A 13690-nucleotide genomic window follows, 5' to 3' on the forward strand; every position below is an offset into this window, starting at 1 on the left:
GTATTTCTCTTCTAGCGGGGTCATACAGGGAATATGAGAGAAAATAAGAACCGCTCTCCTTCATTAATTAGGCGAGGTCCCCAAATACAACAAACTAATCCCATTCCCATATATACTCGTAAAAAGCAATTACCGTCTCACTTTACCTCCAACTACCTGAAGTGGCGGATGCAACTACTTCTGTTTGAATTTCACCTAGACCTACACCTATCTGGTACCTGCAGACGTGCTCATGTCGAAGAAAGGAGGTTTCATAAGTTCTCCTTTCGGGGGGACTTTTTTTCACTTGAAGTGCCTTCTACGTCAGCTCCACGTGTGTTTACAGAATTAGTCAAACCTGTTTTTTATCACTCGTCCACTTAGACGATTTCTACCAATCGGTAAAGACATGATGCAGTGTTTAGGCAATAATGCAATATACTCGTACAATAGAATTTTTAGAAAAATTGGGATTTATTACTAACTTCGAAACAAGTTACCGCAGCCGAGGAAACCTTGTATCTTAGGTTTTATACTAAATTCAGGTAATGTGTCTATCGAACTTGTAAAATTTGATAAAAAAGCAAAAATAATGTCGTAATTAACACAATTCTGCCTAAGAGAGGAATGCAAAATTAGAGATTTCTCAAGCGTAATTGGAAATCTTGCCTCTAGCTGCTTTTTCGAATATATTATTTTTCTTTTTTTTGTTCTTTTGTACTTTAGTCGTTATGTAATGGCGGACGGTGACGGCCACGCAGTTTGCTCGCTCTCGTGTAAAAGGTGTAATCACAGATTAGTAAACGGTATTTATTGTCAAAAGTGCGATAGTGGTTATCACACAAGATGTGCTAAATTAAGTGAATTAAAAAATAACGACAATAATATTTATGTATGTTGTAATGTAGAAATGACGAAAACCGGAGGTGACACGGAAGATACACCCTACAATGACGACGAGGAACAGGTGACCGAGATAACAAACCTTGAAATGTAAATTATAACCCAAAAAGACGACATCATAAATGATCTACGAACACAAGTAAAATTATTGCTACAACACATTACGATAATATCTAACTTAAACGATTCGCAAGGCTATATACGCCGTCTAAAACATCGCTTTATACAGGTGATAAACAAAATAACCTTAAACCGCAAGATAAATATATAAAACCCGATACCATCGAGGAAACAAAAGACTCATTAAAACCTAATAAGGTCAAAGACCACAATTCAGAATGAAATAATCCTAAACAGGATAAAAGAAAGGGTCCAACTAAACCTCCCGTAAATCAAGATACCGCGATAAATGAAAACCAGATGCCAAAACAACCACATCATAACGACAGAGATGTCCCAGTTACGGAACAGTCATGGGCAACGGTAGCAAGAAAACAAAATAAGAGTCCCAAAATAACAGTGATAGAGTGCTGTGATAGTAAAGAACAGGAGCTAAAATCTGCTCCCAAAAAAGCCTTTCTCTTTGTTAGTCGATTACATCCGACTACTACAATAATTACCCATTTACCCGTTGTTAATGAAAAATTAATTAAAAACAACGTAAATTGCCCTCAAAATGTAAGTTTTAAATTCAAAACTGTGTCACCTAACCACATTCGTAACATTATCCGATCCATGAAATCTTCTAAAACAAAGGAAATTGACGATCTTTGCTCATACATCATAAAAAAAATGTATCAAGCTTGGTTTCACCACTAACAAAACTAATTAATTTATGTATCTCCGAAAGTGTTTTCCCAGAGAAACTTAAAGTAGCTAAGGTAGTGCCGATTTTTAAAAAAGGCGACCCAAATAAACCGACCAATTATAGACCCATTGCTCTTTTACCGGTCCTCTCAAAAATTTTTGAAAAAGCTCTTGCGCTACAAGTCATAGACTATTTCGAAACCAACAATCTCTTCAACAATCAGTTTGGCTTTAGGAAGAACATATGAGTACTTCAACAGCAATTTCTAAATTCACTCAAGAAACATTAGACGCCTTTGAAAACAAAAAATACTCGTTATTGATCTTTTTAGATTTATCAAAGGCTTTTGATTGCGTTGCGCACGATATTTTACTTCAAAAGCTCACAAAATATAACTTTGATTCCAATAGCGTTAATTTAATACATTCGTACTTAAATGGCAGGTATCAAGCAGTTAACACTAAGGAATGACCTTTCAAAGTTATTACCAATTAAAGTTGGTATCCCCCAGGGTAGTATATTAGGTCCGTTGCTTTTCATAATTTACATCAACAACTTTTCAAATTGTCTGAATGTAGATAATAATATCAGTATCACTCATTACGCTGATGATACCACGATAACATTAAATGGAAAAAACTTAAATGAATTAGAACACTGTAGCAACGAGATACAATTCAAGGTTCGGGATTGGTTCGCAGCAAATCAGCTGCTTCTAAAGACAGATAAAACACAGCGTATGATTTTCACATTAAAACAAACCCAAGAAGAGGAAAATACAAAATCGGTATCTTTTTTAGGGGTCACCTTAGACAAAAAAATAAACTGGATAGAACACACGAACCAGCTAGCAGCAAAAATAATTACTAATATCCTCATGCTAAGAAACCTAAAACTATCAGTTTCGTCTCATGTTTTGCGCGTAGTATACTTTTCCACTTTCCACTCTATTATGTCGTATGCGGCTCTTAATTGGGGACATTCAGCTGGGCGACATAGAATTTTCCGATTGCAGAGGAAAGCTATAAGAACAATTGCCAACATAAAGTATCGCGAAGACTGCAAAGACAGTTTTATCAAATTAAGAATTCTGACATTACCTTGTCAATTTATTTTACCAATGTCTAATACATATAAAAAAAACATAGCTCAGTATACAAAACATAAAGATCTACACCATTATGAAACAAGAGACAACAATAACCTCATAACAGATCATTTTAAGTTAAAGTTATCACAAAATGGCCCAAACTATTTGTCTCAAAAATTTTACAATAAACTGCCCCCAAAAATACGGTCTTTACCACTACACCAATTTAAACTAGTCATCAAGCAATGTTGATATCTCACTCCTTTTATTCTTACAATGAGTTTTTAAATTGCAAACTTTAATGCGAATTGTTATTTGTTTTTAACTTCGCTCCAGTACAACCTTGACATGTGTAAGTACAATATGTACCTATAACAACACGAATTATATATTATTATTATTTGGAAAAATAAACTCTCGTTTATACCAAGGTTTGGCTCTAGTAAGGTTGGGTAGCTATGATAAAATCACGGTTTTCCCATACAATATAAGGGAAGACCTTAATTGGTAGCAATAAAATTTACCCGCTTCCTTTAATTATATTATTTAATTATTTTAAGTGCCCACATCAATAGAATGGGTGAGTACCCAAAGTATTAGACTGGTGAGACTCGATAAAGAAATCTGTTAAGGGTGCCAACGCCAAGTTAGAGTACTGTGGATTCACGCTCCATATAATATTCCCTTACGATCTAATATTGCAGATATCGCTTCCCCTGGGTTAGAACCAGAGATCGAAAATGAGCTAGCAAGTTTGGTCTTCTCCCTGATTACCAAGAAATTTAACACTCTGACTATAGATCCTTTTGAAACTAGAACTAATACCAAATGCACACGTTTTATATTCTGCTTTCCCGACCCGTCTTCAATTACAACAGATGCGTTTACAATCTGTTGGTCGTAAGAATTTTTCTATGCTCCTTTTTAGGGGAATTTTTCGAAAGAAAAAATAATTACAATTAGTACCAGATTCTTCAACGGAGATTATGCTGGTCTCTCTATCCACCTCAATGTTGAAGCAATATAACATAAGCCTGAAGAAGTGATGGGTCCATCAAAGAACCCATTTTATCCTTCAAGATCAAATATTTTGTTTTTTCTAACATTCTATTTTAACAAAGGAGCCTCAGTCGGAACTCTTAATTCGCTCAGGTCTGCAATTTCTCTGCTATTTATGGAATACTTTGGAAATTACTCCTGTATTAGACTTTTTTTTTAATCATTACCAGCAAATCCTTCGAGAATATCGGTAGCATACTCTACTCCTACTCCTTAGCGGATGATTCCAAGGTAGAATTTGGCATGTATACCTAATGCTTGAAAAATGTTTCTTCACCTATTAACGTCGTTTGTTTAAAGATTAAGATGTGATTAGTACCATTTTCTTGTCTGTAGAATTTCCCCACTGTTCCATTAAAAAATGAGTTTGATTGATTTTAATTGTCCTGCCTCTCTTTACCGTTCCATTATCTGAGAGGTTAACCTTCAACGTTGGACCGAACTAAAACATGAAGAACCGACCCTTAATGTACTTATAAATGTATAACATCAATCGACCCAATTTTATCGAAGCCTATTGTATTAAAGCCGCGCATGAATGCATCTTTCACGTCATACCATTTTTCCTAATGACATATTTTACAGATCCTCGGTCCCAAAGTTATGATTGATTTCAAATTGCTTGCACGTGCATGAAAATACGTTATTACCATTTTCTTTTTTCACAAAAGGTAGTATTTTTCCTTTGAGTTTCCTTGTCATTGGTAAATTATAACGGAGTTAACATTTTCAGATGAAAGATAAAAAGTAGAACTGTACAAAAGACTTTCAGTTGAAAGCATAAAATCACAATAAAAAGTTTACTGGTAATAGACGAGAGCGCAAGCTAACGAACCATAAATGAATAATTATTATTATTCTTTTCTGAGAACTCTAGAAAATCAGACTTCTTTATAGAAATGTAAATATAGTAAAAACAATGTAGTTTAAGCTTGTATTCATTCATTCTATAAAAACCAAAAACAAAGACAATTCTGCAAGATCGACAAACAATATGCAGTTTCGAACACTGTCTCGGAAAATTATAGTAGCTAAAGAACGTTTTACTGCTCGACTTCTTGTTTGCCAAACCCTCTGTCACTTCAATACGAAATCACTAAATCAAGGTGGCGAAAAACAACTAACCCTTACGTTCTTTAGTTAGTTGAGAAATTGACAGGCACCTTTTATATAGCAATTTTATTTGAAATTTGTCAAAGTAATATATGCAAACTTTAATGTGGTATATAAATCAGTAAAACCCTTAAAAATTCACTGTCATAATGGTCGTAATGGAGAAATAATTAAAAAAAGTCATTTGAAAGTCGACCGTTTAATCTATGGATATAAAATGAAGGTAAATCTAATTAATAGATACACAGTAAATAAACGCTTATGGTCTGAAAGGGTTTTAGCGTTAATGATCGTGTTAAGTATCCTGCACCCGAAATTCAACCCCAATTACTGCACATAATAGTAAAATCTTTGGGGGTGTATTGCGATTATTATCATTACTCTATTTAACGGCAATTGTTATGTATAATTGCGTAATCTCTTTCGAGTGACGATATCCTTAATTTTGAAACAATACATCTTGTAAATCCTACAGAAGCGGATTTAAACCTCATTTGTTTCTGAAATATATACGTACAGGGATTATATTGTTATTGTTAGTGTTCTCCTCAAACGTATTCTTTACAATTATCAGTCTTTCACCCTGTAAATATCTTCTTTATTAGTTATCTGAAACAAATCTTGTCTGACGCCCCGAACTAAAATTGAATGGAATTATATCCACAATCCCTAATTAATTCATTAAAGAGTTATACCGCGTGCACCGTCATAAAAAAAGAACTTAATTTTTTTCAAAAGGGTAAACTGCCACAACTAATTTAGTTTCCTTTTTTATTTTATTTAGCAGATTTACCTCAAATATCTTTTTACAAAAAATAAAAAACAAAAAACCACTTACTGGCTCACGTTGGTCAAAAGAGAATTCTTTATATTGGGAGCTTCTAACATGCTCGAAACCGCAAATGTTGAACTCTATGGTCGTTTCGAAAAAAAAATGACTTGCTTTAAGGCTACCTCAAACCAACGCGAATTATTCGCAGTGGCAGCGAATTGTTCGCGGCCAAAAATTCGCTCCATTGTAATTATATTGCGGCTTATGGAAACGATCAGACATACGCGTCAGTTTGCCGTTGCAACTGCGATTGTGCAACGTTTTTTTCGTCGAGATTTTGGTTTCGCTGTCAAGAGCGTTTATATCGCGCGATTTCTGTTTCGCAGGCAAAACAAAATGTCAAAAACGGAAGCTTTAATAGAAATTGTTAAAAAATTGAAAACAACTGAATGCTCCTTATTAAGGGAAATAAAATGTTAAACAACTTTTATTTATTTTAACTCGATTGCATTCGGTACGAAGAATTGAAATATCGAATAATATACAGGGTGTTCCATTAAAAAAATGCAATATTGGTGTGCCACGCCTTTATGATCTAACTCTGTTTAATTAAAATTACTACGGGCTAGTGGACATTAAAGAAACTTTTGTATTTTGACCTTGATGATGATCCATCGCATGATCTTAAGCTTTTTAAGAACTGAACTATTGTAAGACGTCTTAAGGGAGTTTAAAGGGGCAGTTGCTTAGCCTTTTTTGTCGGAAATGGATGTTAGTTAACTACCGAAAAACTTACAGTAAACTCTTCCGGTTTAAAGTTTAGTAATCAGACAATTTATACTTATACGCAGTTTATATAAATGCAAAAGTGCTGTTAATTATCATGAAAGTATTTTGTTAACTATTGTTTAGATAAATAAATAAATTCATTTTAACGTTCATTTTAAAGTTACATGTGTTTTCCATTTCGCACATTTTCTCCGATACAAACTTGTACAATCGGTAATTGTTTCTATATAGTTGGGACATTTTTATTTAATATTTTTCTTTCTTCTTAATTTTTACTCATGAGTAAGTCTTTTGTACAACCTCATTTTATTTATAAAACTGTACAGGGTGACCAAATAACAATGCCAGGTACTGTATCTGGGAACCTGTCCATCGTAGAGGCTTGCGGTAAAAAAAGTTACTAAAACGGCCACGAGAAAAACCTGGAAAATATTTTTAAGTTCCTGAAATGGCCGCTAGGGGGCGTAACTGCAATCTGGAATCTAAAAAAATTATATTTCTGTGAATTCCGCTATATTAACCTAACAAAAAAATGCCCGGCCTTTGAAGTAGAGCATAATCTGAACCTTTTTTGTTTGACAATTTTTGCTGTATCTCTAAAAATGAAGTGGTGGGAGTTATTCAAAGGCTTCCGTAAAAAACACCCTGTATCTTCCAAACGGCTAAGCCGATTTAAACACACTCGGGTTAGTTCAAAAGAGCTATTCTTCAGCTGCAAATATTATAATATTAAAGTTTTGTTAGTTTCACATATCGCCGCTTGAGGGCTTTTTTCGACATTCCGACAGAAATGGTTAATTTTCTCAAAAAAATTAAATGCATTGGTTTAATTTTTTTTCATGAAAAAGTTGCTAAATGATGCCTAAACAAGCTCGCGAAAACCACATCAACCTACGATACTTACTAGCAAAAGCAAAATTTTGACTCGACCACGGATTGTCCGTAGAAATCGGTGTATAAAAGCACGAACGTGACGTTAGCTCACAAACAAGATCCGAAGAATCGCATACGATTTTTAGTAGGGAAACTTTTTGCCACTCGGCTCGTATTCGGAAATCAGACTTTTGATCCGGCTCATATTCAATAGCATGTCTCTTTTCGCTCTCATCAAGGTAGATATGCACAGGTACCCCATACCTTCACTTCGCGTTTAAAGTACAAACTCCTTTTAAATATATATTTTTATATATTATATTTTAAATGTTTCCACTATACAGGGTGCCCCTTATGTTTGGAATATAGTATATATCTTGGTAAATATCGACTGTCTACTCTACAACATTTTTCTATATGAAAGTTGTTACGCCACTGCCTTGCAGTTTAGGCAAACATTTTAAACATTCATTGCGATGAAAACAATTTTACTGCCAATTTCGTTTTGCCTTCAAGGTTTAATAAGAAATGTGAAAACTAATGAATAAATAAATGTTCATTTTGTACGATTTATTCGCTAGGGTGTGAGGCACTAGGCGAATTTCACTGCCCCTGTCGTTGCGGAATGTTCGCTACCGCTGCAGCTGCGAATAATTCGCATTGGTTTGGGGGAGCCTTTATGGTACCACCGTGACGTGTAACCTTCCACAGTCTAGAAGCTAATCTCTACCAAACTTTTTCAGACTGACTTGCACTATTCTTTGTTAATTAGCCATACCTATCAAATGGCGGATGGTTAATCCCGACGGACATGTTTAATCGTTAATTATCTGAACTATCCTTTTGTACTCCCAATTACGGATGATTTTAAGATCGTTACTTATTCTACGTGAATAAAAATTGAAAGACTTTCGTATATATACTTCTTCAACTTCAACTTTTCATAGACAAACTGGCACGTAATTTCCTAAACTACGTCTTCCGTTTATTTACATCTATTAATTTTTCTTGAGATCCTTTGGAATTAAGAGATATCACCAAAGATAATTTTCTGAAGGCGAGGTTTATAAGGTTCAATTTCCCGCGGGGGAATTTATATGGGGAGGCTGTTATTTGGGCGAATCATCTGAGGCTTACCTACCGGTTGTTATTTCATTTTTGATTAAAAACTAGACTGCTTAATTTTAGCCTAACCCTAATTACTAAACCATTACATTCTAATTTCCAGTTGCAGATTTGTTTGAATTGGAATGCCAACCGTAAACTACAGCGTATGCGGTATTTGGTGAGCAAATGATATATAGTAGCACGTTATTTGCGATAGTAACATAAGAAACGAGTTCGCGTTTCCACAAACTGCAAGGAATTAATTGGCCAAACATGCAGATTAGCCAAATACTGCATACGATACGCGCAATGCAACAACTAAACGGCGACGTTTGCAGTAATCTTGAAATATTTATTGGTCGGGTTATTGTCGCTAGCCTAATTACAGCTTCATGTAAAAACGTCCAATGATTCCGTTTTCATTACTGAGAGTGTACTTTGGGATTACGCCATTGTAACTGACTTTGTTTAATATATGAGGGAGACCTCAACATTTTTTAATGCCGTATAATCGGTGTATTTAGAGTAGTTTTGGTTCAAAAGTGTTAAAAGGCGTTTGAGTTATAGCGACTGAATTCAAAATTGTGACAACTAGCCCCCGGTCTCCCCTACTACGGTTTTTTAGAATAACACAGTCTTCATCCTTGTCGTTAAGTGGCTAAAATTGTCATTGACAGTTTTCAGTGGGCCATCCTGTATGTAATGCTTCTACAAAGCTGGAACAAACACATTTTTTCGAAATTTTGTAATACACCATTAAACCGCGTAAGAAACCAATACCTTTCTTTTAGCGCAATTTATTCAAAATTGAAAAAGGTTACAGTCCTTTTGTGGTACACTCCCTTCAATGGATTGATAGTCTCAAATAAAAGCTTAAAATGTCAAAGTGTTTCGACGATCTCACTACAGATTTACCATCAAGTTTAATTAACACTTGAAGTTAAAACATTTGTTTCAAAACATTCTCAAAGAATTTTATAATTACCAAATTAGCACATTTTTTAACCTAATTTATCCAATAAATTGTGAACTCCACAATGGGGTTGAAACCTCTGTTTCAAATGCATTTTTGTATTCTACCATGGTTTTTAGGTTTCATTATTACGAAAAAATTGCGAATAAGGGGTCATGATTTGACAGTGCGATGCACATTTACAGGGTTGTTTCAAATACTGGTAGGTAAATGTGGCTTTGTAATTTGTCATGGATACAGGTTACCCTTCCCCTCTTCATAGCCGATTAAATTATAAATAATTGGTCGAAGTTGTTTTATCAGTAAAGTGCAAAGCATCATGTTCATCAAATTTAAATCGAAGCCGCTTTTTGTGAACGATAAAGAAATACAGCATGTTTCATTTAATAAAATCAACTTATTATGGTTTGAAGTTATTAAAATTGACGATTACTTCTAAAACACCTTGTAGAAGGTCGATCAAAATTTAAATCATTCTCATGTAACATCAAGACAGTATTGTTGATTTTGGAAGACCTTTTGAAATACAAGTCATAGGTACAGAGTTCAAAAGCCAAACGTCAACAATTTTGAAAAATTTTTAATAACTTGAATACCTTTGATGCTGGGTATAGGGTAATGTGGCATCAAATTATGTAGATTTTCACATAGGTTTCGAAAATGTTATAAAAGACAGAGGGTGTTTTATTTTAAAATAACAAAGTTGCTATCCGCATTCGGTGAAACCGGAAGTGAACCGAACAATATAATATTTTCTATCGATAGATCATGAAAAACTATGTTGGTCGGATTTAAATTATTAATGGGAGCCTGAATACTTTTAAGTAGGGTTTGTTGGAACAACCTGTATAGCTAACTCGAAATATTCACGTTTTTACTATTTAGGGATTTAAATATATGGATCATGGCATAATTGCCAGCTCATATCCAGTATTGGCATTTCTTGCAACGTTCTCTCGCATACGTAATCTTATATTTGGTTTTTTTCATTAAATAATTTTTTATTAACAATTTAGGATTTTTTTATTAATCATTCCTGATTTCGCTTCATTGCCAACCTTTAATTATGTTTGACAATAAAAAAAACTAATAATTATTATCACTAAAATAATCAACAAAACAGATATAGGTAGGTATAACATGCACTTAGTCAACTTTCTCGTGACGGAGGAAGAGGGGGTAAGTATAAAACAAAATTGGACCAATGAGTGTTCCGACAACAGCCCAATTATTAATCTAATAGCTTTTCTGAACTTGGAGCAATTGGCAGAAGACGGTCGTCGGATATCATTCTTCAAATTTGAGCAAAGACTCGAAGATTTTTTTAACATGAGATAACCACCACTCGTACGTTAGTAAGGGAGGTTTTGCATTGTGGTAAAAAATCACCCCCGGTTTTTTACGGAAATAAAGTTTTGACGCACTAGGAATCCGATTCAAACAAAATTGTGATGCTATCGGTCTGTCTGTCGGTCTGCCTGTATGTACCCTTATTTCCGGATAAACGGCTGAACTGATATAGGATCCAAATTTGATACAGATATTTTTAGATATAAAAGAAGAGCTGAAAATCTTTTGGGCAGAATATTTCCACATTTGCGATAATGGATCACACTGCACATATTATCCCATATTAACACAAAAAAACACCATGTACACTTGTACAGGGATCCCATGATACAGGGATCCAGTGAGATTGTAATTCCGTCGAAGCCTAAAGTTCAGGTGTGTTATGACCAATATAGGTATACTACTTAATTTACAAGAGAGTCAAAGACATAAAATGTCCATATAAGTAGTACATCAATTTGAATCAGGAGCGCAAGGGAGAGCAAGTTACATGTTAAATCCGGACAAACATCAATTCAGGTGACAGATTTCGTTTTGGTGTGAAATCGGCAGTTAAACATTATTGTGCAATATTGACAAATACTTGCCCTACGTTTATTGCCGACATCTATCTGAGCTATAAATTTATATGGCACCTATATAATTAATTATTTCATCCTGATAGCTTTATGAGCACCTATGAATTGATTTGTAACTGCTACATGCATGAGCGCTGTTTAATAGCCAATACTGTGCGTTCAAATTTTGATAGTGATCTACCGTATAATTCCTAATCAATTACATTTTAATTATAATTTATTGAGTGTTAAATTTATGTTCTATATCGGTCCAAGCTGCTGTACTACAACAATTACACCATATATCATTTTATTAATAATTTAATTGCTAAATTACTTGGAAATCATTGCTAGTATCTCGATTGTTATGCAAGATTCTCGACATAATAGTCTCTTGAAAATGTGTGCCAGTTACTTTTGCCCGAATGGCATTTATTCATTTTGGGAAAATCATACAACAATATAATGAAAATGATTTTACTTAGACACAAATCTAACAATGTATGTTTCGCGAAGCCTAAAATTATCCGTCAAACTACAAATAAAGTTGAAAGCTTTCTCGAAGTTAATTACAGGACGAGAATGCAAAAATCTCATAATTTTGTCAAGGATTGCCAAATAATGAGTTCCTGTAATCCGTTTGGGGCGTCGACATTCAGCGTTTGCCTTTCAGGGGAGAGTGGTGGGCGGGCATATATCTTTTCTGTTTTTTCGACTAATTTAGGAAAGTGGTTTTAGTTATAAATCCAGACTGTTTTTGTGGTAAGTCATGCACAATGTCTCCCTACATATAAGCAGTTTAGTAATTACCGACCCAGCTTGTAAACTAAATTGGTTTTTATTTATTTTTCTGCGTATGCTATCCGAGCGATATAACGCGACGTTTTAGTTTGGCTTGGTTCATTTGGTGCTTTAATTGCACTACCAAATAAAAAATGTCTTACATTTTTCGGTATTCAATCGAGAGATTACTGTTTCGGGGATTCTTTTAGAATTTACCTGCCTTAGAATCTTGAGTAAACCCTCGGCAAACTGCTTATCTTACACCCGCAAAAATCATCAATAAATTTGTTGTAGAACCTCCAGACGACGACGTTTTATTTTCCGTTGCCACGCATATGCATCATTTCCCCAATATAAGCTACATATATTCTGCGGAAGTGGAGATTTCTCTACCCAGATCGTTTGAAATAAGTTAATAAATACGCCATTGAATATGCATAATCGTCTTTAGGCTTCGATAGAATTTCAACAAAATTACACGTCACCATTCTTCCCTTTAACCCTTTTCGGCACGTATAAATATATAAGGGCGATAAAAGGAAATAATTGCGTTACTACAAAATTCAATTGCAGTAAAAGGTTACGTTTTATAGTAGTCTAACATTAAATTGCCTTTATAGCGTATACTATATAAGAAGATTACTAAAAGAGGATTATTTTTGAGCAAATTTTCGTTTTGAACTATACAGCAAGGATTAATCTTTGTAAGTAGTTTAAATCTAATTACGTTTTCCTCATTTCTCATAGTACATTCAAATAATAGAAAATGATTCAAAGGGTATGTCCTAACTTGTAAGAAGAACAAAATGGTGAGAGAGTATTTCTCTTATATACATACATATAGACTTAGCCGATATTTAATAATGTGTAAGTATACCAAAATATGGTTATTATTGCCTACTTAATGCATTGAGTAAGGAATCTTCCCGTATACTAGCACTATATACCAGTAACATCCATATTTGACAAAGAAGTAAATGTTGAAGGGCCATGTATCGTTATGTATGTATCTTCAGCCCTAATTGTCTACACTTGAAGCGACATTCTTGAGTATAACGTAGGATTCAATGACCGCTGATTTTCCATCGTCCAAGAGTTGTTTAATAGTTATTTATTATACAAGACGATAAAGGGATATTTTAACCATAGCAGAAACCATATAAATCATTGTAAAGCTTCTGACAATTCTGAATTTAATTTAGAGACGTAAAAAATAGCAAGCTTAGGTTCTGCCGTCGCGATCGTTTCCATAGAAACAGAATTGTTCTGAACGTAATTTTATAACGTGCATTTGAAATAAGAATGACAGATGTTATTAGAATTCACAGTCATATGTTTCACTTTATCTATCCTTACGGTTAAAGAACTGCTTAGCCTACTCATTCAAACCTATTAAAATGTCAATTTAACATATGCTAAATTAATAAACGTAATACAGTGAACTCTAATCAACTAAAATTGTGGCAGATGATCTACGCATACCGTGCCTAGAATACAGTGAGTTCAGGCGATCAAAAAAGGATTGACGTCTGGT

The sequence above is a fragment of the Photinus pyralis genome, unplaced genomic scaffold (genome assembly GCF_008802855.1).
Source record: "Photinus pyralis isolate 1611_PpyrPB1 unplaced genomic scaffold, Ppyr1.3 Ppyr1.4_LG3b, whole genome shotgun sequence".
NCBI lineage: Eukaryota > Metazoa > Arthropoda > Insecta > Coleoptera > Lampyridae > Photinus > Photinus pyralis.